The following is a 27162-nucleotide window of genomic DNA, read 5'->3' on the forward strand; positions in this document are numbered from 1 at the left end:
ATCTTTCCAAAACTGGCCTGCAGGTGGCCATGACCTATCTATCACTGGCCTGCAGGTGGCTATGACCTGTCCATTGTTGGCCTGTAGGTGGCCATGACCTTTCTGTCACTGGCCTGCAGGTGGCCATGACCTGTCTATCACTGGCCTGCAGGTGGCCATGACCTGTCTATCACTGGCCTGCAGGTGGCCATGACCTGTCTATCACTGGCCTGCAGGCAGCTACAACCTGTTTATTGTTGGCATGCAGGTGGTTATGACCTGTCTATCACTGGGTAGTCTTCCTTCAAGACTTCACATTCCTTTGTTCAGATTCAGCTTTTGGGGTTTGGTTATACCAATCATGACAGACATATGTGTTTTAAAGTTATACCTTTTAGATTCGTGTGAACAGGAAGGGCTAAAGAAACAACCCTTTCACTTCTAATTGCTGGCCTTCAATTTCAAGAGTAAACAGAATCTCATTATTCTGCATCAAACCATTTAATTTACCATTTTAGATGCTCTTCTCTATATGCTTTCTTTGCTCTTAATATACTTTTCTGTAAAAGCACAATTAGCTAATGTGCATTTGAATATATGTGCACATGAGTGATTGGCTATGAACATGTGCAAAGACCAGAAGAGAAGGGTAAGAGTTCTCTTCTTCTACACTCTGCCTATTCATTTGAGGCAGGGTCTCTTCCTGAACCATGGATGGGTTTTCTCAGTTAGTCTGGAAACTGGCTAGTCCCAGAGACCATCCATTTCTGTTCCCTTCTGATCCGGAGTCACAGGTGTGTGCAGGATACCTGGTTTATTATGTGGGTGTTTGGTCTTTATGACTGCACAGCAAATGCTCCTAACTATGGACCCAGATGCCCAGCACCTATTTCCCTCCCCTGTGCAGTGTCCTTCCTGGGCCTTGCAAATCCCACATTTCATTCTCTAACCAACAGTTATTTATTTTTGGCTTTTTCTTTGAGACAGAGTTTCTATGTGTAGCCCTGGCTATCCTGGAACTTTCTCTGTAAATCAGGATAGCCTTTCTCACACTTAGATAGCCTCTTGCCTCTGCCTGCTGAGTGCTGGGATTAAAGGTGTGCACCACAATGCCTGGCTCAACAACCATTTTCTTTAGTTGATAATACATTTTTTTATATAATAAATTCTGATTATGCGTTTCCCTTCCTCGCCTCTTCTCAGATCTTCCTCACCTCTCTAACTACCCACTCTTTCTTACTCTTTCTCAGAAAAAACCAAACAGACATCTACAATAACTACAACAAAAACAGAATCAAACCTCAACAAGACAAAGCAACCAAATGATTGGAAAAACAAGAGCCAAAGAAAAAGAATAAGAAATACATCTAGACATTGGCACACACAGAAATACCCTAAAAGCACAAGACTGGAAACCACAATATATAAAAAAAACTTGTTGGGTAAGGACAAAAGAAAAAAAAGGCATAGATGTGACAAAACCTCTAAAAATAAGTCTGAGTCTGGCCTTAAGAGTGGTTTATACCCAGTTTATACCCAGTCAGACCTCTTTAGAGAAAACTAATTTTTCATTTGCTAATGGTTTATCAGTTGGAATTAGTTTCTGGCCAACCACTGATTCTTAACTCTGATAAACACAATTCCTATCTGAATATTAATTATAGATTGAGAACTGCTGACTGACTGCTTGGCAACAGGAATCTGTAGGATGCAGTGATCTCTCCTGAATAAGCTGAGATCCTGGAGATTCTAGATTCCTAGATTAGGACAGACTATGCTTGAGAAAAGAAGTCCAACTGTGTCTGGAACAATCTGGGACATGACTGACAGCAAGCAAGGACCCCAACACTCACATTGGCCCAGAGCCAGAACTGCTTTGTGCGTGAGGTAGGCTGACCCACTGCGTGTGGATCTCATCTATACTCGTTATAGACATTCATGAGGTCACCCATCTCCTTCTACCAATGTGTTGCAACACATTGAAGGTAAAAGCTCCAAATCATTTCTTTTCTGTGACCATAACTGATTATGTCCAAGAATCTGAGTCTTTATTTATTTATTTTTTTTGAGACAGGGTTTCTCTGTGTAGCCCTGGCTGTCCTGGAACTCACTCTGTAGACCGGGCTGGCCTCCAACTCAGAAATCAGCCTGCCTCAGCCTCCCAAGTGCTGGGACTAAAGACGTGCGCCACCACTGCTCGGTGAATCTGAGTCTTTATTCTGTGTCTTGTTATCATTCAATCCCCAAACTTAATGGTTTTCGCAGATCTCTCTCTCTCTCTCTCTCTCTCTCTCTCTCTCTCTCTCTCTCTCTCTCTCAATAAACAATGATGTGTTTAGAATCTTTTCTGTGATAATTGGATTTGAGGTGATTTGGGTCTTATGTGTAAAGTTTCTTGTATATTTTAAATGAGATTTCTCTCCTCCCTCCCCCCCTCTACTCTTGTATCTGTTGACTTAAGAAGATTCTCCAGGCTGCGTGATGTGTTTCTTACCAAATGCACAAGCCTGGGCCTGGTGCATTCCCTTGCTGCACAAGCCTGTGTTCAAGTCACCAGGGATGATTACTGGTCTGCTGTTAGTACAGTGTCTCCCCCATAGTGATGCTAGCCATTCAATTATTTCTTTAAAAGCTCAGTCAGTATCTAGAAACAGTTTAGACCACTGTATAATGCAGGGATTTTTTTGCTACTCAGTGAAGATACTTTCCAACTCTGGGGGGAAACAGTCCGTGGCTGGCTTTCTTTCCCACACTTACATAACCATCCTTAATGTGCCTCTGCTCTGGGGCCTCAGAACAAGGGAATTTTCCGCTGCTTCTTCTATGGGCTTCCTAGGGCAGCCTCGGAAAGCCTATCTCTTGCCCTGCACTTCGTCTCTGCATCTTTCAGGCTTAGCCTATGCTGCTTCTCAGACACTCCTACTAAATTGAATGTGGAACACATGAATACTGAGGGATGATTCAATGCATGGAAGCGTTTAATAAATATTGCTTCAAAAAGGACTGCTTCTCTGAACACATGACAGTGATGAACTTCTCTGAAGAGAGGTTTCTTTATGTCCGCACATAATCAAAATGCACTGTGCATACTTTTACCTCAGCTTGAAGTAATATTGACAAAACAGCTATTTTTAGTTTGTTTAGGAAATACCTTCAATTGGGAAAGGGAGCTTTTGAGAGAAGAGGAGGAAATGGAGGGGAAGAGAAAGATGACAATGATTTATCAAAAATAAAACCCATTGGAAGAGGATTTTGATAAATTATTTTCTTTTCTGAGAGATTTGGAGCATGACAGGGAAGGGAGTGGAGAGGGCCACTCATCAAAAAGTGTTTTAAGAAATATTTGCTGGCTTCTATTTCAGGAAGGTTTGCGTTGACATTACTAACAGAGACAAATGAAAGAAGAGGAAACACGGCTCGTTAGCTGCATTTCTTCTGAAGGCTGATGGATAATGCTTCCCTGTATCTGAGATGGTCAAGGACAGAAATCAATATCAGAGCATGGAAGGACTCCTGCACAGGTGGGGAGTGCAGCTGACACATGGAAAGCCCATTTTTCTCCCATTTGTGAGATCGATCTGCGAGCTCCCTCTGACACAGATGTCTAGATTCTTCTTCCTCCGACTCTCTCACATGGCTAACTCCTCATTGGTAAGGTTTCACTCAAGACCCAGCTCCAGCTAATCTTGTTCTGGCCTGCCTATACTCAAGAATATGCTAGCAATAGGCATGTTAGGCTATGGTACAGCCTTGCTCTTCCTTTGAGGGGTGGTGGCTTACTTTATTCATGACAGCTCATATTAAGTTTAAATGTTTCCATATAAGTCATCAAAAGTCAAGGGTCTTCTCTGTTTTCAGAGTAAGCTATGTAGACCAGGTTAGCCTTGAACACAAAGAGATTTGCCTGTGTCTTCCTCTAGAGTACCAAGAGGAAATGTGTGAGCCACCAGACTGGGCCCCTTTTTCCAGATGCGAAAGGCAGAAGTCTCTGTTTCATCACCCGCATGGGAAGGTCATGCCCTGTCCCAGGGCCATGGTGGCATTCCCAGTTGGTATTGTTCTTTCCAGGTCTCAGTCAGCCTCCTGTACTGAGAATGAAGTGAGACAGAAAGGTCTCTCTCATAGCAAATTCTAAGCAGGCTCATGTATTATTTTGCTTCAAATTATTCAAAACTATTATATGTTTATTTTTTGGCTGTAGAAGTGCTAACCCCAGGGCTAACATTTGAGAAAAAAATATATTTAAAAATTAAAACCCACAAAATAAAAATACTATCAAAGTTTGGTGCCTTTTCTCTCATATTTTCTGGAGAAAAGTGTATTTGGTAAATACAAATGTGCGTGTTAGGTAGCTTATTGATGCAATGAACACAGGGCTTGAGGGAACGATGTAAGGCGGGAGTATTTATGTTAGTTCCTTGTTGCAGTGATTACAGACTGCTTGGCCCGGTGCACTCAGACGAGTGTTATAGTGGTATGTAGTGGGGGAAGTTTCTTTTCCTCACTGCAGAGAGGAAGCAGGTCAGAGAAGATAGAGCTTCAGCAAGGACATCCCCAGTGACCTATGTTCCCTCCATACCTACCAATAATGCCACTTGATATGAATCCCCAGGCTTTAACTCATTCATTTGGTAAGATCTCTCCTGAGCTTCATATCTCTGAAAATACCACAGACACACCTCTTTTTAAGTCTCCTATGAATTTCTCAGTGTAAGCCAACTGACATTGAAAGTTAAGCCTCTCTCTCTCTCTCTCTCTCTCTCTCTCTCTCTCTCACACACACCCACACACACACTCAGATATAAAGACTCTTACACCATCAGAGTAATATTCTACATACAAATTTGCATTCTGTGTACTTCCACTTGGTGTTTGAGGGTGGGTACTTTCTAATGCCTTCAGGTAGTTCCCACAAACCATGGTTTTCAATAGCCATATGTAGTTATAGTGGGAGCACATCAAGATCAAGTGAACTGGTCCACTGTTCATTTGATCATTTTAGTAATTTCTGCTACTAAAACACAATGCTCACTGGCATACAAGTAAGTCTTGTATCCTGTTTCATTTTTCAGAATAGATTTATCAGTGGCTAAGTTAATGGCTCAAGTGGTAGGAGACCATCTGATTGTGTGCATGTTGCAGTGCATGTGAGATACTGTCCCGACAGAACTTCATTTTTACTACTTGTGCATGCATGTGTGTGCATGCATGTGTTTGCATACATGTTAACATACCTATTCAGATGGATAAACAGGATAAATGTAATGAACAGTGCCTGGTTTTAACTTGTGCATTTTATGAGTGGTGGAGTGCTTCTGTACAGATAATTGGGGAGCCCAGATGATTAGCTGTTGGTCTGTATTAGATTCCCACCCACCTTGGATTCGTAAGGCTAATAAGTGGTTTGAATTTGTTTTTCCCCCTTCACATTCCTTCTTATTATCTCGCCGGAAACAAAACTAGGTTTGCCCATTTAGTACCAGGTGTTCTGTGTGCACTGAGATGAAATGTAAATCAGACCACACAAACAGCACAATAGCTGCAGAAGAGGAGGCGGGGGAGGCACTGAGATGGCACAGCAAACAGTGCCATTGTTAGAGGATTTGAGACTAAATAAAGCATGTGTGAAGGAAATTAATAGCACTTCCATCCATTTTATTTATATTACCCTACTCCAACTGATCCAGACCAGTTGTGACACAGGCAGTTTCTGTGGCACATAGCTACCTGGGGAGTTTGTATGTATCAGCAAAGATCACTGGCTTTGCACTAGCGCTGAGCTTGAGTCCAGAGTTTATACCTATCCCAAGTGGCCTTAGCAAAACTCACTTATGCTTCTTAGCCTCACTGCAGAGAGAATACTGGCTTCTCTGAGCAACAGCAGGAAGAGGAGACAGTGTCTGGCACACAACACAGCTGTCATAGTGATGTCCCAGGAGGGGCGTCCTTGGCAATATCTTGTAGTTACCAGCACTGTGTCTCATCTCTGTGTCAGTCATATACAGGACAGTGATGGTGAAAATAAATCCAACCTTTTTTTTTAATAATATAAATTCTATTCTATGGCCTGTGAACTGGTTTAATACATTACCTACCCTCATCATAGATCGAGTAGTGTTTTCCTGACCCAGATGGGAATGACAATGACCCAACTAGAGGGAATAAAATAAAATGGAGCAATAGGATTTATATCAGCGTGTCTTACTCATTTCTCACTCACTTTACTCCCAGATGTGTCTAATGGAAGGCAGTGATGGCAGGCATCTAGGGTGCCGACATTTCCAAAGGCTGTATTTCTTGTGGTCAGCAACACTGTAACTCTCCTGACTTTGATTCCCAGAATAGTCTATTTTTTATGCATTTTGAGTTGTGTTTTAAAGGTTAGGGCACATTTTAGTCATATAAATCATGAACACATATGTAAATTAGAGACTCTGATTTGAACCTATTTGGAGACTGGGATGTTTCCTTCTGTAGATGCTCCCAGGTTGTCTTCTGCTGGTAGACAAAAGTGATCCCAGTATTTGACACTTAAGGGATTAGTTAAGGGATTTATCCAAGACAATGTAAGAAGAGAGAGAAAAATAAGGACATTTTGGTCACATGCAACCCAAATTCTTTGCACTGGCATAGTCAACTGTTGACATTAAAAGCAGCTCTCCCACACCTTCTGTAGTCATTCTTTGTTTCTGAGAGTAGTCCTCATTACATAGTCCAGGGGTTCCTTGAACTTGCAACTCTCTTGCCTCAGTTTCCCAAGTTCTAGGATTCCCAGTGTGCACCACGGCACCTAGGTTATATATTCTTCTTCACTCCCTGTCTTAATGAGAACTTTCCTCTCGAAAAAGGTTGCTACTAGTCCTTTCAGATACTCGAGATGAGCCTCTGAGATGCTCCAACCTAAGGTGGACCTCTGCCACATAGCCTGCCTGCTGAAGTGGGAGCTTGGAGCTGCTCTGGCACAGGCCAGCTCCCAGGCAGCCCTTCAGCTCTCCCTCCTTCATGGTTTGGTGGGCATAGGATCTGGTTGCCATGACAACATCAGCAGCCATCTCAGGCTAAAGGGAACATTCCCTAAGGCTCCTCTCCATCTGTGTATCCTTGGCGATCTCTCCTGCCTTGGTAAAGGAGGTGGGGAACCACTTCCTCCAGGGATCTCCCCCAGATCACGGATGGTAGAAATGGGCAGGGGAACTGTGTTGCTATGGCAGCAACTCCTCTAGTTCTTCCATTCAAAGAAAGCCTGGCTCAAGGGATCTGCTTGGTGCTCCCAAAGGCAAGTCAGCAAGGAACTGCATTATCATAATGGCTTCCACAGGATTCTTCCAGGGGAGGAGTTGGCATACTGGGGTGGCAGCTGGAGGCTGGGCAGGGACATTGGCTAGAGAGGCTTCAGTGTCCAGGGATCTTATTGCCATGGTAAATTCCCAGTGGAAGGGATCAGTCAGGTCTCTTTCACCAGATCCAATACTGCCTTTCAGGTCTGTTCTTACTCCTTTATGCTCCCTTTGTCTTTTTCTGTAGCTGTCACATCTCTCTGTTGCAAGGATAATAGCACAAAGCCTTTCCTCTCTATTCAAGGCTTGATATAGGCTAGGTTGTGTCTTGGCCTGTGGTCACCTTTCCTATTGTTTACCAGAGTTAAAAACAATCCCCTTTAGGAAAAGGTGACTTCTGGATGTAATGTAGTAGGGACGCAGGGAACCACAGCCCATGGTTAGGTCATCCTTCCCGTCACCCCTTGACTGGCACCCTCCTGGCTTTAGTGTTTGTACAACTGGGTTGGAGTCTTGTTCTAGTCTATTCTTACTAGCTGGCAGACCTGGACTGAGTCATGTACCTCGTATCTTACTCATTTTCTTATCTACAGGTGGAAAGTCATTGTCTTCATTACCAAATTACTCTGAGATTAAGAGATAGTGTATGTGAAAGTGCTCTGTCAGGACTCAGGTGTTTGGGGACTCTTGTTATTTTGGCAACTTTCATTCCCACAGGGTGTCCTTAATTGAATGACTCAGTTGGTTAGTCAGTCACTAGATGAACATGCAGCTCATTCGAATTTCTCCTTGATGTCAGTTTCACTATCTAGGAGCATTCTTTGTCCCCTCTGGGATGTGGGACACGACCACTTTCCAAGTATGGTTTTGAGGATTAAATAAAGTACTGAATATAAACGTACTTGACATTCCCAGACAGAAAGTACTTGTACAGTTAGTGGTCATTATTGTGCTTGCTATTCTAGTGTGTGTTCTTGTAGAGTTTTCCTCTCAAGGCTTGAGTGTGTTAGCAGCTTTGGTTTTACATCACCAACTCATGATTGGTTGGTTTGGTTGGTTAGAAATCACCAACTCATGATTTCTGTACTTTCTCCCAGTGCTGGTAATTGAGCCTAAGATCTCCTGAATGCTAAGCAAACATTCGTGTCACTTACTTGTATCTCTGTGATGATTCACCTCAACTGTCAACCTGATGAGATCCAGAATCATCTGGAAGGCCTGACTGAGCATGTTCATGACTCACCTACTGTGGGCAGCATCACTCCTTAGCTGGGATGCTGAAGAAAATGGAGAAAGTAAGCTGAATGCAAGCAGCTTTATTGCTGTCTGCTTCTTGACTGTAGATGTCACATGATCAGCTACTTCAAGCTCCTGCTGCTATGACTTCCTTACCATAAGTTGTCTGTGACCTCAAACTATAAGCCAGAATAAACCATTCCTTTTTTCTTTAAGCTGTTTTTGTTGGGTTATTTTATCCCAGCAATAAGAAGCAACTAAGATAATATTGACCCTTCTTTTCTCACTAGCTAGGATAACAGACTTGTATCACCATGCCTAACTCTCTCATTTATTTATTTATTTATTTATTTATTTATTTGTTTGTTTGTTTGTTTTTGAGACAGGGTCTCTTTATTATAAAGCCCTGGCTGTCCTGGAACTCACAGTGTAGACCAGGCTGGCGTTGAACTCACTGAGATCTGCCTATCTCTGTATCTTGAGTGCTGGGACTAAAGGCATGTACCATTGCATCTGGCCTCTTTCATACTTTTAATGGCAGAATATTTACAAAAATATGGGCAAGATCATAAAATCTCTGCAACCAGTGGCTGTGACCCTGCAGCAGCAGTTTGTTCTAACTAGAATTTTTTCCCCAAATCTTTCTCAACCTTCTTTACTCAACAGTGGACCAGCAAATTTGACCTGGGGTTTTGAAGCCAGGTCAAATGGATTGAGGACTACCTCTCTTACTGCCTTTCCTCTCCTTCTCTTTGTCTTTCCATCTATTCTCACCAAGGATCAGTATCCTCTTGCTGACATCCTGGGGACTCTCAACCATGTCTGCCCTGCTTCTAGGGATGCCACCAGCTCTGAGACCTTCTCCATGTCTTCTCTTCCTCCAAGTTCACCTGACCCACCGCAGGCGAGTTCTTTCAAGTACGACTCAGCGTTCAGCAGCCTAATCAATAATTTATAGATAAGACATTAAAAAGTAATGAACACTTAAAACACCGCCCCACCCAGAAAATATTTTTGCAGTTCAACTGAGGCTTTCAAAGGCCTCCCTCTAATCCCCGGTGCACGCTCTTCTGACTACATCAGCCTGCGGTGACTGACTCCTCTCCCTGAACTCCTGTGAAACTTATTTCAGCTTTAATTGTACTTTAATTATTTCATGTGCTACTCTGTTATCCCCAGGGAGATGGTAAATTTCTTGAGGGCAGAAATATATCTAAAATGGAACACTCAGTAAATTCTTTTTACAATTGATTAATTATGGGCAGAAGTTTATCAACCAAGAACATGCCATTCTAATATATGGAAACATTCTGAAAACTGCCTCCACTTACTGCTCAAAACAAAGACCCTTGGGGTTCTGTGTTTATATACTTCTCTGGAGTAACCCCAGTAAACCTGGGTGGAATGATTCTATTCCATTTATTTCCTTGTCATTCCAAGTGGAAGAGCATTAAGAAAATTCTTAGGAGAGCTTTGTATAAATTTATACCCAAAGAGAGAGTTGTGGATTTGTAAATATAATTTATTCAAAGTGTCTAGTTATTTCTGATAAACCACTGGATAGCTTAGTTCCAGGAAGTCTAAGCTTAAAATAGGTCCTATGAAAGGAAGTGATGCATAATGGAGTTGCATTTTCCTTATTGATTAGATATTTTTAAGATGTGCCTTTTGCACAAAACCAAAGGACAGAAAATAAAAAAAATACATACTCTAAAATAGTTAACTTAGAAAAAACCCTACCAAAGATAAAAGAAAAAAAATAAATGTTTGGATTAGCTAGGTTACCCCATTCTGTAAGGACATCTTCTTTTCTCACTGTTTGCAATACAAAGGATAGAATTCTTCAGACATAGAACCCCTCTAGTAAGAGGCTACTGGGCTCTAGCTTCCTCACATATAAATGAAGAAATTGTTAATTTCTCATGACTTACCATCATCAGAAAGTATAAAGAAGAGCTGTTCTCAGCAGTGACAGTCAATGCAAGAAATGACATGTTTTGAAGATTAAGTCAACATGTCTTTTAAAAGACAGGGCATTGGACTGAGAATGTAGCTGGGGATAGAGTGCTTGCTTACCTTGCACAACACCCTAGATTCAAACTCCTGACAGAAGACATGGAAGAGGCAGGGCATTAGCTCACAAAGTCCCGGCAGAACATACCCTGTAATGCCAAGAAACAGAGCTTTCCCAATTGGGGCTATTTGCAGAGTTGGGCTGTGCTCAGTCACACCTTAAACTGGGCAAGAGGACTTCTGTATAATTTTCCCTTCAGGAGTTTAGTGTAGAGAATACAAGGCAGTCAGGTGAGCAGGTGGGAAGGCAGAGACATGGCATTGCCTTGGTCCTGCTAGTTAGCAGATGTGAGAGTAAGATGTATCACATACATTCTCATACTTGCCCTACAACCCTCTTTAAAACTGAAGCATCTAGGTTCCAGTTTCTGGGAGTGTTGGCACTTAGTATTGGAAATTCACTGTGGAGTCCTTCCTAGACACTGCTAACAGCCAGAACTGCCTTGCCTAAGCTGCTCTGATGGGGGCAACCTTCCCTAATGTGAAGGCAGAGGGTGGGGAAGCCTCAGTTTGCATTCTGGAGGATGATCCTGGCTCCAGAGATGCTGTGATGATGGCTGATGCTGCCATTTGGATGACACTACAGTTCATTGCTGCCTTTCTCTTTTGTCTCCTCTTCCCATGGCCATTGGTTCTGCTTAATCTCAAATTTCCTCACACAAGTGTACCTCAAATTCTCCCCGCCCTCCCCGCCGGGACACCTAAATTACAACATCTTTTAAATTTTGAATTAGGACTGAGATTATCCAATCAGGGAAATTTACCTTAGATCATGGAGACCTGGAGCCTTACTGTGGAATAAGACAACATTAAGTGACTTTATAGAGAAGGAACTGAGACGCCAAGAGGTTAGCGAGCCTGGGTCAGATGGAGACACTTCAGGATGGGCAGGCCAGAAGCCAGGAAGATGAAGTTCAAACCATGTACTTCTCAACACTTCCATGAGGAGTGGTACATATTGACTGAGCAGTGCCAAGGGACTTGCCCCCTTCTCAGAAGTGAGACATGGGAAGGATTCATGTTCCCGTCTTTACTGAGCCATTGGAGTTGTGTAGAGAAGGCAGTCTCTTGGTTCCACAGCTCATGATCTTCTGCCAGTTTTTTTTTCTTTTTTATATTAACTATGTTACAAAATAGGTAATAAATGTCTCAGAGGTGAATGAGGAGCTAAAGAGTCCTCTAGGCTTCTGGAACTCAGCTGTCCCATAGTAACAACCTTCCAAGGTGGGCGACTGGCAGAGTAACAGCAATGATGTCTTTCTGAACTCAGGCAGTCACAGATGGCGAGTGTCCAGCACCTCAATGACTCCATTACTGTTTACTAGGTCATATTTATAAAATGCTTTACAGACACCGGTTCCTTTTCTCCGGACAACAGTCAGTATATTATTATTTTCCTTTAATGTATGAGCCTGAATCCATCTATTTCAGACTCCATATATCAGAAAAGTTCCCCACCTGGGCTTCCTGACACAATATTACAGGCAGTGTTGGATCCTGACATCTTCAACCCTCAGCTAAAAGGGAGTGTACATGTCTCCATGACCTACACTGATCAGCTAATCTCCTCCATGTCACCATGGTGACTGTCTTGATCACCTTAGTTTTAAACACATGACAGTCAGTTCCCAATATTGCTTTCCTCTTGGTGATTAGTTCTAGAAGGGTCAATAAGAAGGAAAGGCTTCATGATTGTTAGGAAAAAAGTCTCCTCTCCTCTTAAATGGGATAATGAAGAGATAGAAAGTATACATTTACCTATTTTGCATTAAGAGACAGCTTCCCCACCCCGCTGTGTCTGTGTGTGTGTGTGTGCACACCTGTTCATGTGTTTGTATGTATGTGCACATGGAAGCCAGAGGTTGACACTGGTTGATTTTTACTACTGCTCTCTATCTCATTTTTGAATCAGGGTCTCCTGCTGAACCCGGAAGCCATCAATTTGGTTAGGCTAGGTAGACCATGAGACAGGGATCTATAACTTCCCTGCCCCATCACTGGGGCAACAGATATGCCTCCATGCATTTAACTTTTCATAGGTGCTGGGGATCTGAACTCAGGTCCTCATGCCTGCAGAGCTGGGTTTACCTTCTGAACCATCTTTCCAGCTGTTCTCTTAAAGGAACCTAGCATGAGGATAGCTGTTTTCTTTTTTCCTGGCTATGCTAGAGATGAAACCCAGAGCCCTTTATACCATAGGTCTACCATTCAGCTATACAGGAATCCCGCCCCCCATGGCACCCTCGCCTGAGGCTGAAGCTTACACACAGGATAGGAAGGTTACTATTGATTGTTGACTTGATGTGATTATAATCACCTACAAGACAAGTTTCCAGGCACACTTGTACAATATTATTTAAATAAGATTGTGCCTGTGAGGAGTTTTCTTGATTAGCTTAATTGAGGTGGGAAGCCCCATTCTACTGTGGCTTGGATTCTTCCTTGGGCTACGATCCTGGACTGTAAAAATGGAGAAAAAGGAGCTAAGCTCACAAATTCATCTCTCTCACTCTACCTCTTTCTTCAGTACTCATTGTGAAAAGCTTCCTCAAGTCCTGCTGTCATGCTGTGCCCATCAGGATAGACTGGAGTCTTGAACTGTGAGCCAAACCCTTCTTTCCTTGCATTGCTTTTATTTATCACAGCAAGAGGACAATTACTTAGGACCTAGAAGAAAGGCAGAGAGGAGGTGATTATGAGCACTTCTGCTGTTCTAGGGAAAATTTCCACAGATACATGTGATGCATTCTGTCCATTTCACGGTGGGGCTTGAACATGCTTCTCACAATGGCTGCCCCCTGCATATGGTTCCTTTCCTGTGAAGTCCTATTTACAATCTAGGAAGAGAAATTTCCAAGTAGAAAATAAAACTTGTGAGAAAGAAAGCCAAAAAACCCAGCTCAAAGCATAGGCCCAGATGTGTTTTGTGTGATCCGTGTGGCTTGTGTTGCAGGACACATGTGTTAGCCTTTGTGCCTAAGAAGCTTCTCTGCGTGGGCTCATAGTATCTATGAGTTGGGAGGGTAAAGGCAACACAGCAAATGTTTGACATGATAGGAACCCAGTGAAACATTTGCATCCTAGTGGTGCTTAAAACTGAGAGTGGATCCAGGTCAACTCAGCTAGCATGTAAACTCTTGTTGCTAGATTTTTTTTTTCTCCTGTAAAATCTCTAGCAACTAGCAGAGTTTCCAGCCCAGAAAGTAAAGTTTGTTTGTTGAATAGACTTTAAATTTGGAACCACAAAACTCTGGTGGTCACTAGATTTTGTATAATTTTGTTTGTCTTCTTTCAGAGCTGTATTTTATACTTGATCGCTTCTCTTACCAGATCTCTCCTACCACCAGCTTAGTGGCCAGTCAGTCCCTCTCTGGGCTTTGTGGTTCTACTTCTAAAATCTCAAATCAGTCCCCTTTATTCCACCTCTGTCTGATTTTTATCTGATTTTTCTGTTTCTGTCTTGTTCCTCTGGAACTGTGAAAAATTTGTCTTCATTTAACAAGCAGAATGGTTTCTAAAAGCAAATAAACAATAAAATGTAATAAAATGTGCCTGCCTGGATCCTGTCACATTTCTTGTCTCTAAACAGTACACAACACTAGCAAGTTCTCAGAACAATTTCGGTGAAGAGATGACTGCAGGCAACATGAGTCACTATGCACAAATGGGAAGTGACCTCATGGACAACCTTAGGTCCTCTCGTTTCTTCTTTCTCTTCTCCTCCTCCTCCTTCCCTCCCCCCTCTCTCCCTTATCCCTCCCCCTCCCTTTATACACACACACCCCACACACCCCTACCTCTATTTCTCTCTCTCTCTCTCTCTCTCTCTCTCTCTCTCTCTCTCTCTCTTCTCTACTTAACCTATGAAATATGGAAACTTGTTCTTTGAGATGGTCCATCTTACTGTCGGCAAGGCGTGATTTGTATTTGTAAAATTGCTTGTCTCTCATTATGCCATTTGGGATGCTTCTGATTACGTTCACCTAGATCTAAATTGCATTGTGTTTGCATTCGGCTTGCTCTTACTTCTACCCATCAGTTGTTTCTGGTAAGCTTTTGGATAAAGCAGGCTTTTCGAGAATGAGGGAGGGATGTGACTCAGATGACGTGAGGGTTGACAGGATCCTAAAGGGTGTTCTGAATTGTGTTGCTGGGACTTTCTGCCCATAAGCATCACTGCATGACAATGCCCTTGGGTAGCTGCCAATGATCAGTGTGCTGAAAGAGAAAAGGAAATGACACTTCTCTAAGCTGTTCATAAAATTAGTCATAATAAATGCGGAGTTGGGCACTAATCATCTCCTCTGCTGTGACCTTATCTTGGCAAATAATTGCCACTGCTAAGGAAGATGAAAAGGGGTCTCTCATTTCTATCATGCTAAACAGTAGATTAACAAGGTTACTGACAATGTTTCTTGCTCAAGCCATTTTGAATGGAAAATGTGTATTTCTGTAAGAGTACACAATGATTGGATGGCTGGAAATGTGTTCTGAGTGTTATGTTTCTGTCCATTGGCCAGCCAGCATTCAGGAGAACATGCATGGGGATGTCTTTATTTTGTATGACTGTCCTTCAGTACACCCAAGTCTACGGCTGCCTCCTGTTGTGCTGACATCTCTGAGTAACCAGACTGGTGGAGACTTTCTCCAATTTGGTTAAGAACACCTATATGACGTCATTAAAATGCAAATTAGATCCATCTGGCTGTTTGAACAATGTTGGAGTTTGTCTTTGATCTGATGCCCACCAAAGAGTTTATGCTGGATGACCTTGTGGTTTTCTCTGCATTTTTTCGAATCCTGTAGCACAATATTAGAGGTATCCGTTGTTCCATTCTGTGTCCTATGATCTTAGCAGGGATTTCCACAGAACTGGACCTAATAGGAGATATACTTATTTACTGTGATTTTTTTTTCAATACTCACAGAGGCTGAGAAAGCCCATTGCACTGCCATCTGCAAGCTGAAGATTCAGGAAGACCATCTGTATAACTCAGTCTATGTCCAAAGCCTGGGAACTAGGGAGGACTGACAGTGGGTATCTGGTCTGAGGTCAATGGAAAATGAGATTTGATGTATCAGGTCAACGTGTGGGGCAGTAGGAAAGAGAACTGAACCATTTCCTACTTTGATTTTGTTCAGGCTCATAGCAGACTGGGTGATGGCCATCCACATAGGGAGCGATGATCTACTTAGTGTACTGAATTCAAACGGTATTCTCCTGTGGAAACACTTTCAGTGACACTTCCAGAAATAGCATTTCATCTGTAGCTGGTCAGGCTGACATAGAAAATAACCTATCATATTTAACTACTTAACTACAGATTTTTGAAAGGCAATACTTGTCCAATTTATTACCATGCCAACCCCATCCTATTGCTTCTGGGCTTTTATATACAAAACCAGGAAGATCAGTATTTGATCTCATGTACTGTGGCCATGTGCTGGGCTTTGATTTGATTTTCATAACTCAATTCTTCTGGAAACACCTATCTAAAAGGTGAATAGAGCTACCAATAGTAAAACAGAAAATGTTTGACCAAGCCACTACTTCCAGAACCAACTATAATCTAAACCTTTGTATTTACAGGCGATGAAATATATGCTGTATACTCCTGGATTATAAAGGCTGTTTACCTCCAAGATATCTTAATCTAGAAAACCCATACTGTTTTTCACCAATTACAACCATTATTTAAATGAGAAAAATTTCCAGGTTCTCTTGTTAGAATGACTTACATATTCATTTAAACATGAGTACTCAAATGACCATTCATTAATTTAACAAATATTTGTTGAAGGCAAAGTACATGCCAGGCACTGGCTAATATGAGAATATGAAAATAAAGAAAAAAAATATAGTATCTTGGCTCTGATATAGTTTATCTTCAAGTGGGTATATGAGGCAGTGATAAAATAGATGTGTTAATAAACATGTAAATTATAGCAAGCTGTAGTGTTCCCAAGGAAGGGAAAACTTTTGGAATAGAAGATGCAATAGAGGATCAGTCCAGGAGAGGTGTTTTCTAGATGTCTTCTGAGGAGAAATTAGTGCTACACCAGGGGAAGGGGGAAGCTTTGATGGTAGAGCTATTTAGGAAGAAGGCAAACCATGTGCCACATCTTGGGTCATAAGGGATCTCATTAAACCTACACTAATGACTTGGTTAAGGTGAGTGAGCTCAGTGTAACGCCAAAGATAATCTAGCCATGCATAGAGCTACATAGTTATAAACCTACCAGTCAGGAGACTGACACAACAACACTTGGGCTTATGGTTTCATAGCAACAGAGTCTATGTGGGCTGAGCAATGCATGGTGCCAGAATAGTGTAAGTGTAGGCTACACACAGGGACTTGTAACTTAAAAAAAAAACAAAACCGAAACCCAAACATCCAATATATATATATATTTCATATTGAAGTTTTCTGTTTTCTATGTATAAGAATTAAAATAATGTGCTATAATAGCCTATAAAATGGTTTTTCCCCCTGTGGTGATTTTAATGAAAATGGTCTACATGGGCTCATGTTTGAATACCTGGTTCCCTGTTAGTGGAACTATTTGGGAAGGATTAGGAAGTAGAGCCTTGTTGGAGGAGGTGTGGCTCTCGGGGCTGGATTTTAGTTTTCAAAGAACTTGAGTCATTCTTAGTGATCTCTTTGACTCTTGGTTGTGAATCAAGATGTGATCTACCAGCTGTTTTTGCTGTCATTCTTTGCTCATCCATCGTAGACTCTGTCTGAAACTATAAGCCTTTCTTTTATAAGTTGCCTTGTTCATGGTGTTCTGTCTCAGCAATAGAAAAGTAACTAAGACACTTTCTTTTTTGGTAATGTTGAGGATGGAACCCAGGACCTTGTACAAGCACTCTGCCATTGAGCAGATTAATCCATATGAAAATATTTTAAAATATTTAATTTAACATGAATGCTCTACATATATGTATGACTTTTATTATTATATTTTATTGTATAATATAACTTGGCCAATAATGTTAATATCTTATATTTAATAAGCTTATTTTTTAACTATTATAAATTTTAGCAAAATAAGTACTATTGTCAAAAATTATTTTGTACATTTTATTAATTTTTTTCATATATAATCTTGTAAGCTTTTGCTACACACTGACCTATCTTTCCTCTCACATTTCTAACACCATGTGTAAAATGTGATTATCTACTTTATTCTCCACCTTGCCCTCTTTTTGGACACAGATTCACTACATAGACTACCTAAACTAAAGTATGAATCTTCCTGCCTTGTTTCCTGAATGCCAGGATAATGGATGTGTAATCTTTTGATTTTGTCTTTCCAATACTAAACACAGATGTGCTATTTACTCTTGTTGGATTTTGCTTTCAGTAACAGCTCTAATTCCCTGTTAATTCCTTCCTAGGTACAGACCCATGGCTCTCTCACCCAGACTTCTAGTCAGTGGTCTATGGGAACAGGATCTACCTTGTCCGTGTATCTGAGAGTTCTTTAAGGAGTGATCTATGTCAGCTCTTCAGGGTTCCATTTTGAAAGGTTGCTTTCTGCTTTACTGTCTAGCACCACCTAGGATGCAGAAAGACTGGCAACTCCTCAGTCCTGAGCAGAGACAGGAGGACCATGGGGGTCCTAGGGAACAAGTCCATTTGCCACCTCATGTTTCCCACCTAGGTCCCATCTGGTGTCTCTGTAATTCTGCTCTTTTGTTGTTCTGTGCTTTGTTTTTTCCTTTTCTCTCTCTCTTTTTTTTCAATAGCCTGCATGTGGCCTTGCTCTTTTGATAAGTTTCTTCTTGTATCAGCTTTCAAATGCATGCACTGAGACTCCTTAGCTGTAATTCCCCAGATTCATTCTTTTTTTAATTTTCACATTGTGCTTGGCCTCCAAGGTCATCTATCACTTATGCACTCCCTCCCACCCTCCACCGCCCCTATTCCTTTCATCCTCATTCTGTTGCCTTTGGTTAGAGGTGTGAGCAATAGCTGACGTCATCCCTGGTCCCTCATGCCATCCCTGGCCTCTGATGCATCACTTTAATGACACTGCTAACACCTACACAGTTCTCCTGAAATTCCTCCATTAGTCATTCCTTTGGTCAGGGCTCCTAAGGTCCTTTTAAGATTCATAAAGGCTCTACAGGAAGGTGGTAAATCCAGCTGTTTTTAAGCTATTAGTTTGCTTAATCAACCAGGTTCAGAGAAAAGGGCCATGAAGCAATTAATAAAGTGGAAAATATGAAGCAGGGACTGAGCATCCTTGGAATGGGAGAAGCTAACCAGTGAACAGAGATTGGAAGTCAGCTCCCTGTGGACATGACAGGGAGCATGGAGCAGCCCCATTATACTGCCTTGTCTCTTGTAAAGATTTATATTGAAGGGGGATGGGTAGTGAACCATATGACTTTTGAGGAGCAAATGAAGATGTTTTAAGGATTTAAAACATCTACAGGATTGAACTAGAAAGATTTTTCAGTGGATAAGTGCTTGCCATTTGAGTATGAGGACCTGAGTTTCAATCCCCAGCATAGACGTAAAAGTCAGGTGTGGTGGTGCAGATCTGAATGGAGACCGGAGTATGGAGACAGTGGACAGCTCTCTGCTTAAGGAGTCTAGCTGAAATGGCAAGGCCAAGCTCCAAGTTCAGTAAGAAAGACTTTGTCTCAAAAATAAGGTGGAGGGTGATAGACGAAAAGCATCCAAAGGCAATCTCTGTCTGGCTTCTGCATATGCATGGCTAAACATACCCATACCCTCCCCCCACCCCCACACACTCACAAGTTTGCAATATCAACAGCATAAGTGAGAATTGTTAGGGGCACTTGAAGGAGGAGACTTTCTTTGCAAGAATGAATACTGAATTTTTGCATTTTCACTTTGGAGTCAAATGGAAAAAAAAAATCTTTGTGTCTATGTCTTAGGGCTTCTATTGCTGTGATAAAACACCATCAGCACAAGCCACTTAGGGAGGACATGGCTTAATATAGCTGATACTCCTCAGGCTGCAGGCCATCGTGAAAGGAGACCAGGGAAGTAACTCAAGGCAGGAACCTGGAGGCAGGAACTGAAGCAGAGGTCATGGAGGAATACTACCACTGCTTTGCTCTTGCTGGTTTGCTCAGTTTGCTTTCTTATACATCCCAGAATCTCATTCCCAGGTACAGCACTGCCTATAATAGGCTGGCCCTGCCATATCTATCATCAATCCAGAAAATGCCCTATACACTTACCTACAGGCCAATTCCATCCTTTATTAAGACTTATTCTTCCCAGATGACCCCCCACACACACACCTTGTGTCAAGTTGGTATAAAACTAGCCAGCACAGTCCATTACTGAGAGAAGTCTAGGCAGGAACAAAGGACCCTGGAAGCAGGAACTGATGCAGAGGCCATGGAAGGGGTGCTGCTTACTGCCTTGCTCCTCATGGCTTATCAGCTTGCTTTCTTACAGTACACAGGACACTAGTACAGGGATGACACTGCCTACACAGAACTGAGCCCTCCCATATAAACCAAGAAAAAGCTTGCTGACAGGCCAACCTAGTGGTAATATTTTCTCACATGAGGTTCCCTCTTCCAAAATGACTTTATCTGTGTCAGTCTGACAGAAAACTAGCCAGCAGCACAGTATATGAAGTTCATTCATATACAGTTGCATGGTAAATTTTCAGGTGAAAAATTGTATTTACTCATCCTTGGGTCAAAATAAAAAAATTGAAGTCACGTGTGACTGTAGCAGGTTAGGAGCATTGACTTAGTCTTGCCTACAGAAAGGACTTTCCAGAGGAATAGTACAAAATGGTCTTCCGCTTACAAATGTGGCAGTCCCCTATTGCCCCTTAATTGGAGTTTAAGTACCTTTCCAAAGGTCAGTAACCAATGGTCAACTGTGGTCAAGAATATCCCGTGGAAAAATCCCGATGGCAACAATTTTTGGATCAAAATGCCTGCCATTCTGAGACTCCTTTGAGCACAAACGCTCAAATTACCCTGGCAGTCAATCTGGGAACTTTGATGGCTAAGGGACGTGCACAGTGAAGGTGAGTTGTCTCCTGAGTGGGATGGAGTGGGAAGGTTGAAGACCTCATTGTTCCACTCCGACTGCTTCCTGGGCTTCAGCAGTGATGCTAGCCTAATGCTATGACACATGTCTCTGTTATTCACGCTCTTCATCAGTGAGGTATTGTATTATCCCTCACCATCACAGGAAGAGGTTGAGTACAGTAAGTCTTTAATCAAGGCTGACAGTGGTGGCTCATATCTGTGATCCCTGAGTTTGGGGGTGGAGATCGGTGGGGTAGGATTACCACTGGTTCCATGTCAGCCTGAGCCACATAGCAAGGCTGTGCCTAACACAAAACCAAAAAACAATAAACAGTGATGCTATGATAGATCACCTTGTTATAACTGTTCTATTGTGTTAATGGTATCACCACCAACTGTGCCTAATATATAATGAATTTTATCACTGTGTTAAATGTATAGGACAAATCATAGTGTATCTGGGGTTGAGTACTAAAGGTGGCTCCAGGCATTCCTGATGAGTTTCTGTGGCTAACAGAGACTGCTGTATTGCCTGGAGAATGAATAGGCATAGCAAACACATCGGGATTGGACACAGTTTGTCAGAAAGCCCAGCGGACTGAGATCCCAGCACAGACAGGCCTGAGGACTGAGTGATGGCAGCCACTGTACTGTGTGCTGCATGGGAATGTGTTCAAGCTCCACTGCTTGTGCCACTTGATCTGTGGGACCTTTAGGAAGGAGAGCCTAGCCAGAGGGATATGTAACATGGGGAATACACTTGAAGGAGATCCTGAGACCTCAGACCTGCTCTGCTCCACTGCATACCATTACCACAATGCGCTACCACAGTTCCACCATATTGGGGCCAGTTAGTCATCTGTCAAAATGGAGAGTCAAGTAAATGCCATGCCCTATACGGTTGATTACATCAAGTATCTGGTCTATTGATGGACTCTGGCTAACACACAAGACATGCCTGGATGTGAAAGACAACATGAGACTAGAATGAGTAACTCTTGGTTACTTACTTGAATTACTTACTGGATGTTGGGAGGAAAAAGGAAAAATCAAGATGACTCACGGTTCTCAAAAGCTTTAAGACAAAGGATAATGTGGTTTGTGTAGACTGTAAACACAAGCAGAAGGTTGAAGATGGAAGGGAGGTGACTTTTGTTTCTTAAGCAAAGTTTGAAGTGTGTTTATCGTGTGCCATAGCTGATACATCCAACTGCATTGTCACAGTTTCCTGAAGTCGGCCCTGCCAGAACTCCCGTTGTACAAAGGAGGAAACTGAGGCACAAGGCGATTAAGCAAAGGACAATGGGGGGATGGTGTGAAGGGCCAAGGGTTCCTGCTCTTTTCATCTCCCTGCTTGCCTCTCTGACACAATTAAACCTGTGGAGGTTCTGCTAACTAGGAATGCCTTGCGGTTGGCAAGTATCTGGCAGACACAAATCTAATTTCACTTCCTGTTTGTTTTTTCTTTTCCATGTATCTGGATAGAAGCACTTCCCTGATGCTTGATGCAGAGTCCCTAGCCCTCTTTCTAGACCACATCCATGTTCATGGCCGCACCTATCGTATCTGTCCATCAGATGACTCCAAAGAATTTATCTCGGTCCTTGAAAACCAGTTTCTCTAACCTCCGATGGCACCTCTTCAGCTGGCTGTAAACATTCCTAATTACACATCCACAGCCACTCAAACACTCAGGCTCCTATTGAGGATTTGTAATGAGTAGTGGGGTCAATCTGAGATTTGGACAAATGCTATCTTTCTGCAACAATAGATAGTTTGGTGTAGAATATCTATAATTCAGATTTTCAGGCCTAGCAGCCTCTGGAATCTAGTAACTGATAGAGTCTGTCTGCCAAAGGATCTTTCTGTCTTATAACTTGCTTTGTCCAAAGCTAAACTTACATTCATTAAAAAAAACATATAATTTAAAATTCATTTCCTCATTAGCCGTGTGTATGTGTGTTTTGCTGGGGCTCAAATCTACAGTCTTGCTCATAAGTGCTTCACCATGAAACTATAGTTGCAGCCGTTACTGGCCATGCTTCATGCTCAGTTGTCACAGTTAACTAGTGCTCACCATAGTGGATAATTCAGATACAGAATACTGTGGTCATTGCCGAGTGCTCTAACTGTAAATTAACCCAATAGCCCACCCAAAACAGATGGAACGCTGGTCTAATAGAACCATTTCCTTTGATTAAGAGGAAGGGATACCTCATCTCTCTGCTCACCTCCTGTTTCTCTCCACACACAGAATAAAAGTGATTTGAGAACAAACTGAGAGGGCATCTGCCTTGCTTGCTAGCAACAGAGACCAGGTGGTCAGAAGTCACTCAAGATGTCACAATGACCTTGGAATTCTTGTCTCTAAAACTGTGAGAAAATAAATTTTTGATGCATAATTTAGCCTGTGGTATTTTGTTATGGCAATCAAAGACAGCTGACACTGATGGTTTGTGGGAAACCCAGCCATAAAACTCAGGTTTGAACAAGGATGGCTTCCTCCCTCCATGCTTTTCTACCCAAATCTAATGCGTCCTCTTTTAAAAGAATACTTTCATAGTCTTCCTTTCCTCTCTTCTGGCATCTGGAATCTCACACCTTTTCTCCTCTTCCTCCTTTCATTTGTAAATTAATCTCATTTTCAGGGTGCTTTCATTTATTTTATAGTATTAACTACCCTTCCACTGCTCTGATAAGATCCCAAGACCTAAGGCAATTTGAAGAAGAAAGAGTTGATTTTGGCTCAAGCTTCCAGAGAGAAAGAGTCCATAGTTGTAGAGACAGCACAGCATGAGAGTAGGAGTAGGAAGCTGACTAGTTAAGTTTTCATCCACACCCAGGCAGTAGATAAAGAGAAAACAAGGAATGGGGTGAGGGTAGACCTCCCCACTCTCCAATGACATAAAGTTCTACCACCTAAAAGTTCAAAACCTTTCTAAACACCAGGATCTTGGGGTTTTACTGCTGTGAATAGACACCATGACCAAGGCAACTCTTACAAAGACAACATTTAATTGGGGCTGGCTTATAGGTTCAGAGGTTCAGTCCATTATCATCAAAGTGGGAGCATCCAGGTAGGTATGGTGCAAGAGGAGCTGAGAGTCCTACATCTTCATCTGAAGGCTGCTAGCTTTCATTCAGTATTGCTAGAATACTGGCTTTCAGGCAGCTAGGATAAGGGTCTTAAAGCTCACACCCACAGTGACACTCCTACTCCAATAAGGCCACACCTACTCCAGCAGGGCCACACCTTCTAATAGTGCCACTCCTTGGGTCAAGCATTTACAAACCATATCAATCACCAACTGGAGTCAAGTGTTCAAAAGCATGAGCCCATGCAACCTTTGTCATTCAAATTCCAACAGTTAGCTTCTGACATGGATCTTCAGTACTTCTACATTAATCCTTCAGCCAAGCCCATATTCCTATGCTTAAACACCCAGCCTGGTACTGTGTACACTTACAACTCAAACTGTGTCCCCATACAAACTTATGCCCTGATTTACCCAATACTTGGCTGCAGAACTTGCTCTTTGTTCAGTTGTCTTGTCCCTGAACATCATGTAATCTCCTGTACACTGCAGTCAATCTCCCATCATCCATCAGGTCGGCACAATCTCACTCAGCTCCGGCACTCAGCAATGGCAACACTGTAAGGATGGAAATTAAAATAAAATCAACAGTGTGCTGGGCTGTTACCATAATGATGCAGAAACTGAACTAAGCACTTTAATCATCTGACTTTTTGTTCCTCACCCAAAACCCTATTCAATCAATAGCCCTTGCCAATGCACACTTTCTAATGGGAAAACGGATACTCACATTGGTCAGATCAAGGCCAATCCCAACTTATTTCTGCTTGCCACATTCTGTCCTCAACCCTCATTTGGGGTTTGTCAGAGTGTTTCAAGTGTTTACCCAGTGGCCTGGAGGCTTCCTGAGGCAGGGTCTTACTCTCTCCTTCATTTGGGCATCACAAACCATGCTGGTTCTTCTACCTCCCTGCTTCTGTTCCTAGTCCTAGCCCTTAACTGGTGTCAGTTCCCAAATCTTGGTCCTATCTCTGCTCTTATTGCTCTGCCACTTTGTCTTGGCATCTCATGGCACTACAGCACCATTATCGAGTGTCTGAGTGACTATGCATTGTGCCAGGGACAGCAGCTTTCAAAGCACTTCAGACCTGCCAGGCAAGCAGGCCAAACAGCCTCTAGTAGCAGAAAAAAAAAAAAAAGATCCATGCAGAGAAGTGCTGCCAGCACTCAGGGAAGTTGAACTCTCCCTTGTGATCCATAGCAGAATTAGGGCTCAGAAAAGGGAGAAATACTTAGGGTGCAAAACGGAAAGACGGGCATGGCTGGCATATGGGTTACTTTGCTTGCTAGTGTGACAAAATACATGCCAGAAGGAACGTAAGGATGGAAGATTTTTTTTAGTTTATGGTTTCAGGGATTTCAGTCCATTGTGGTGGGGAAGACAGAGGAGTCCATCTTTGTTGGATGTGGAAGAGATAGCCACATCATGAGAGCTGACTTGGAAGCAGAGAGCAGGCTAGAACCAGAAGTAGCTATAACCTTCAAGGACTGATCCCTAAGCCACACTACCTACAGCTCAGACCCACATCTCAGGAGATCCACAGAATCCTAAACTGGCATCACCACCTGGGTACCATGAGTTCAAACATATTAGCCTGTTGGGCCCACGCACATTCAGACCATTGCATCTGCATTTGCACCACTCTGAGAACGAACCCAGGCCATGGTCTCTGAATTGGCTTCAGGAATAATTTAGGGATCCTCTAATAGCGCTGCAGCTTCTTGGCTCTCATGACACTTGCTGTTGACCATTGTGCCTTTGTTCCGTGCAAGTCTTTTACTAGATAGTAAGTTTCTAACTACTTCTCAGCGCTTTATACCACGCTAATCGCCATAAGGAATGGTTGTGATTTGGGTGTGGAGTCTCTCCGTTCTTGGTGATTCTCCAGCAGCACCCTGTAAGAAAGCTCTCAGTCAATTCTGCGTCTTACACTTCAGAAGAAGAAGTACTGTTTATAAAAGACTTAGAGACAGAAGAGTCAGGTTCAGGAACTTAGGTATCAAAGCAGTGAAAGGGTCTCCAAGTGAGATTGATAGAACTTACCCAGACCTCTGGCTCAGAATCCCCAGAAGCCAGTTCATTTCTCTAAGCCTTCTGGATGCCTCTCAGATAGATACTGCTCAGGTGATGAGTCAGACAGTGCTAGGAAGGACTTTTAGAGGTTGGTAGGAATAGAATCTGGGATCACAGATTAGCAGTCTTGTTCAGGAGCAGAGGAGACTTCAGGGAGTTTGTTCCTCTTAAAAACAAACGAGGAGACTTTAGTTAAGCAGGAAGTTACCTTCAGAAGATACCAACTTGTTCCCAAAGATAGGACTTTAGGAACAATTTGTAGGCTAGCTCAAGACTTCTGAACAGAGTGTCAAGATGACAGCCATGGTCCACTCCAGATGTGCCAGCTCAGAGTCCCCTAAAGATGGGAGTGACTGTTAGATTAAAGCAACTTTAAGGCTTCCTTTGTAGGCAAAGCATGATAAAAGTTGTTGCCTTTTCCTCTAGTAACCTTCTCAACTTTAGAGTACCTACGCTCCTATCTGTATTTGCGCATCTTATACTGAGTTGACTGAATACAATTCTGGATAAAACAGGCTTCCAAGAAAATCTTACTTCTTTCCTAGAAGTGCCCACCATAAAGGAGACACAAGGTGGGAGCAATGCAAAGAAGAAAGGCGTAAGCACCATGTATTTGAGGATCAGGACGGTTGCTGCTTTGCCTGAATGTGTTCTCTAAATAACGTGTTCTTCCATAAGAGTCCCCGAGAAGGGGATGAGGAATGGATGGAGGGACTGTGTGAGGGAGGGACTGAGAGGTGGGGCAGTGATTGGGATGTAAAATGAATAAATAAATTAATGGAAATATGTATTACTGCTTCCATGTTTGCTCTATGTGATTTGTCTGTTGCATCCCATCTGGACACTTCTCATTCAAGAGTGCAAGACCAGAGACCAATATTGGGGTCAAAAGCAGAGCAAATTGGAAACCAAGGCTTGCCCTTTAATATTCCTCCCTCCCTCCCTCCCTCCCACCCTCCCTCCCTCCCTCCCTCCCTCCCTCCCTCCCTCCCTCCTTCCCTCCCTCCCTCTTTTTGTCTTTCTTTCTTTCTTTCTTTCTTTCTTTCTTTCTTTCTTTCTTTCTTTCTTCCTTTTTTTCAGATATGTTCTCACTATAGCCCAGGATGGCCTTGGACTCTCTCTCTCTCTTCTTTTTCTGTTTCAACATCCCAAGTGTGTGCCACCATATCAGGTAAGAGCTATATTATAATAAATGAATGAAAGAAAATAATTAAATACATGAAAGGATTTCTGTATTTGGAATATTGTAACGCCAGGGGATAATTAAGTGGAAGCCAGCCAGTGTAGAGGAGACTTAAGTGTCAGAACATGCACATGAGCATGACAGGAAAACACAGCTTACATGTCACTGTAGTTCTCACCACCAAGCTACCTCCCTACTTTCTTAGT

This window comes from Arvicanthis niloticus, chromosome 8, assembly GCF_011762505.2.
Source record: "Arvicanthis niloticus isolate mArvNil1 chromosome 8, mArvNil1.pat.X, whole genome shotgun sequence".
Lineage (NCBI taxonomy): Eukaryota > Metazoa > Chordata > Mammalia > Rodentia > Muridae > Arvicanthis > Arvicanthis niloticus.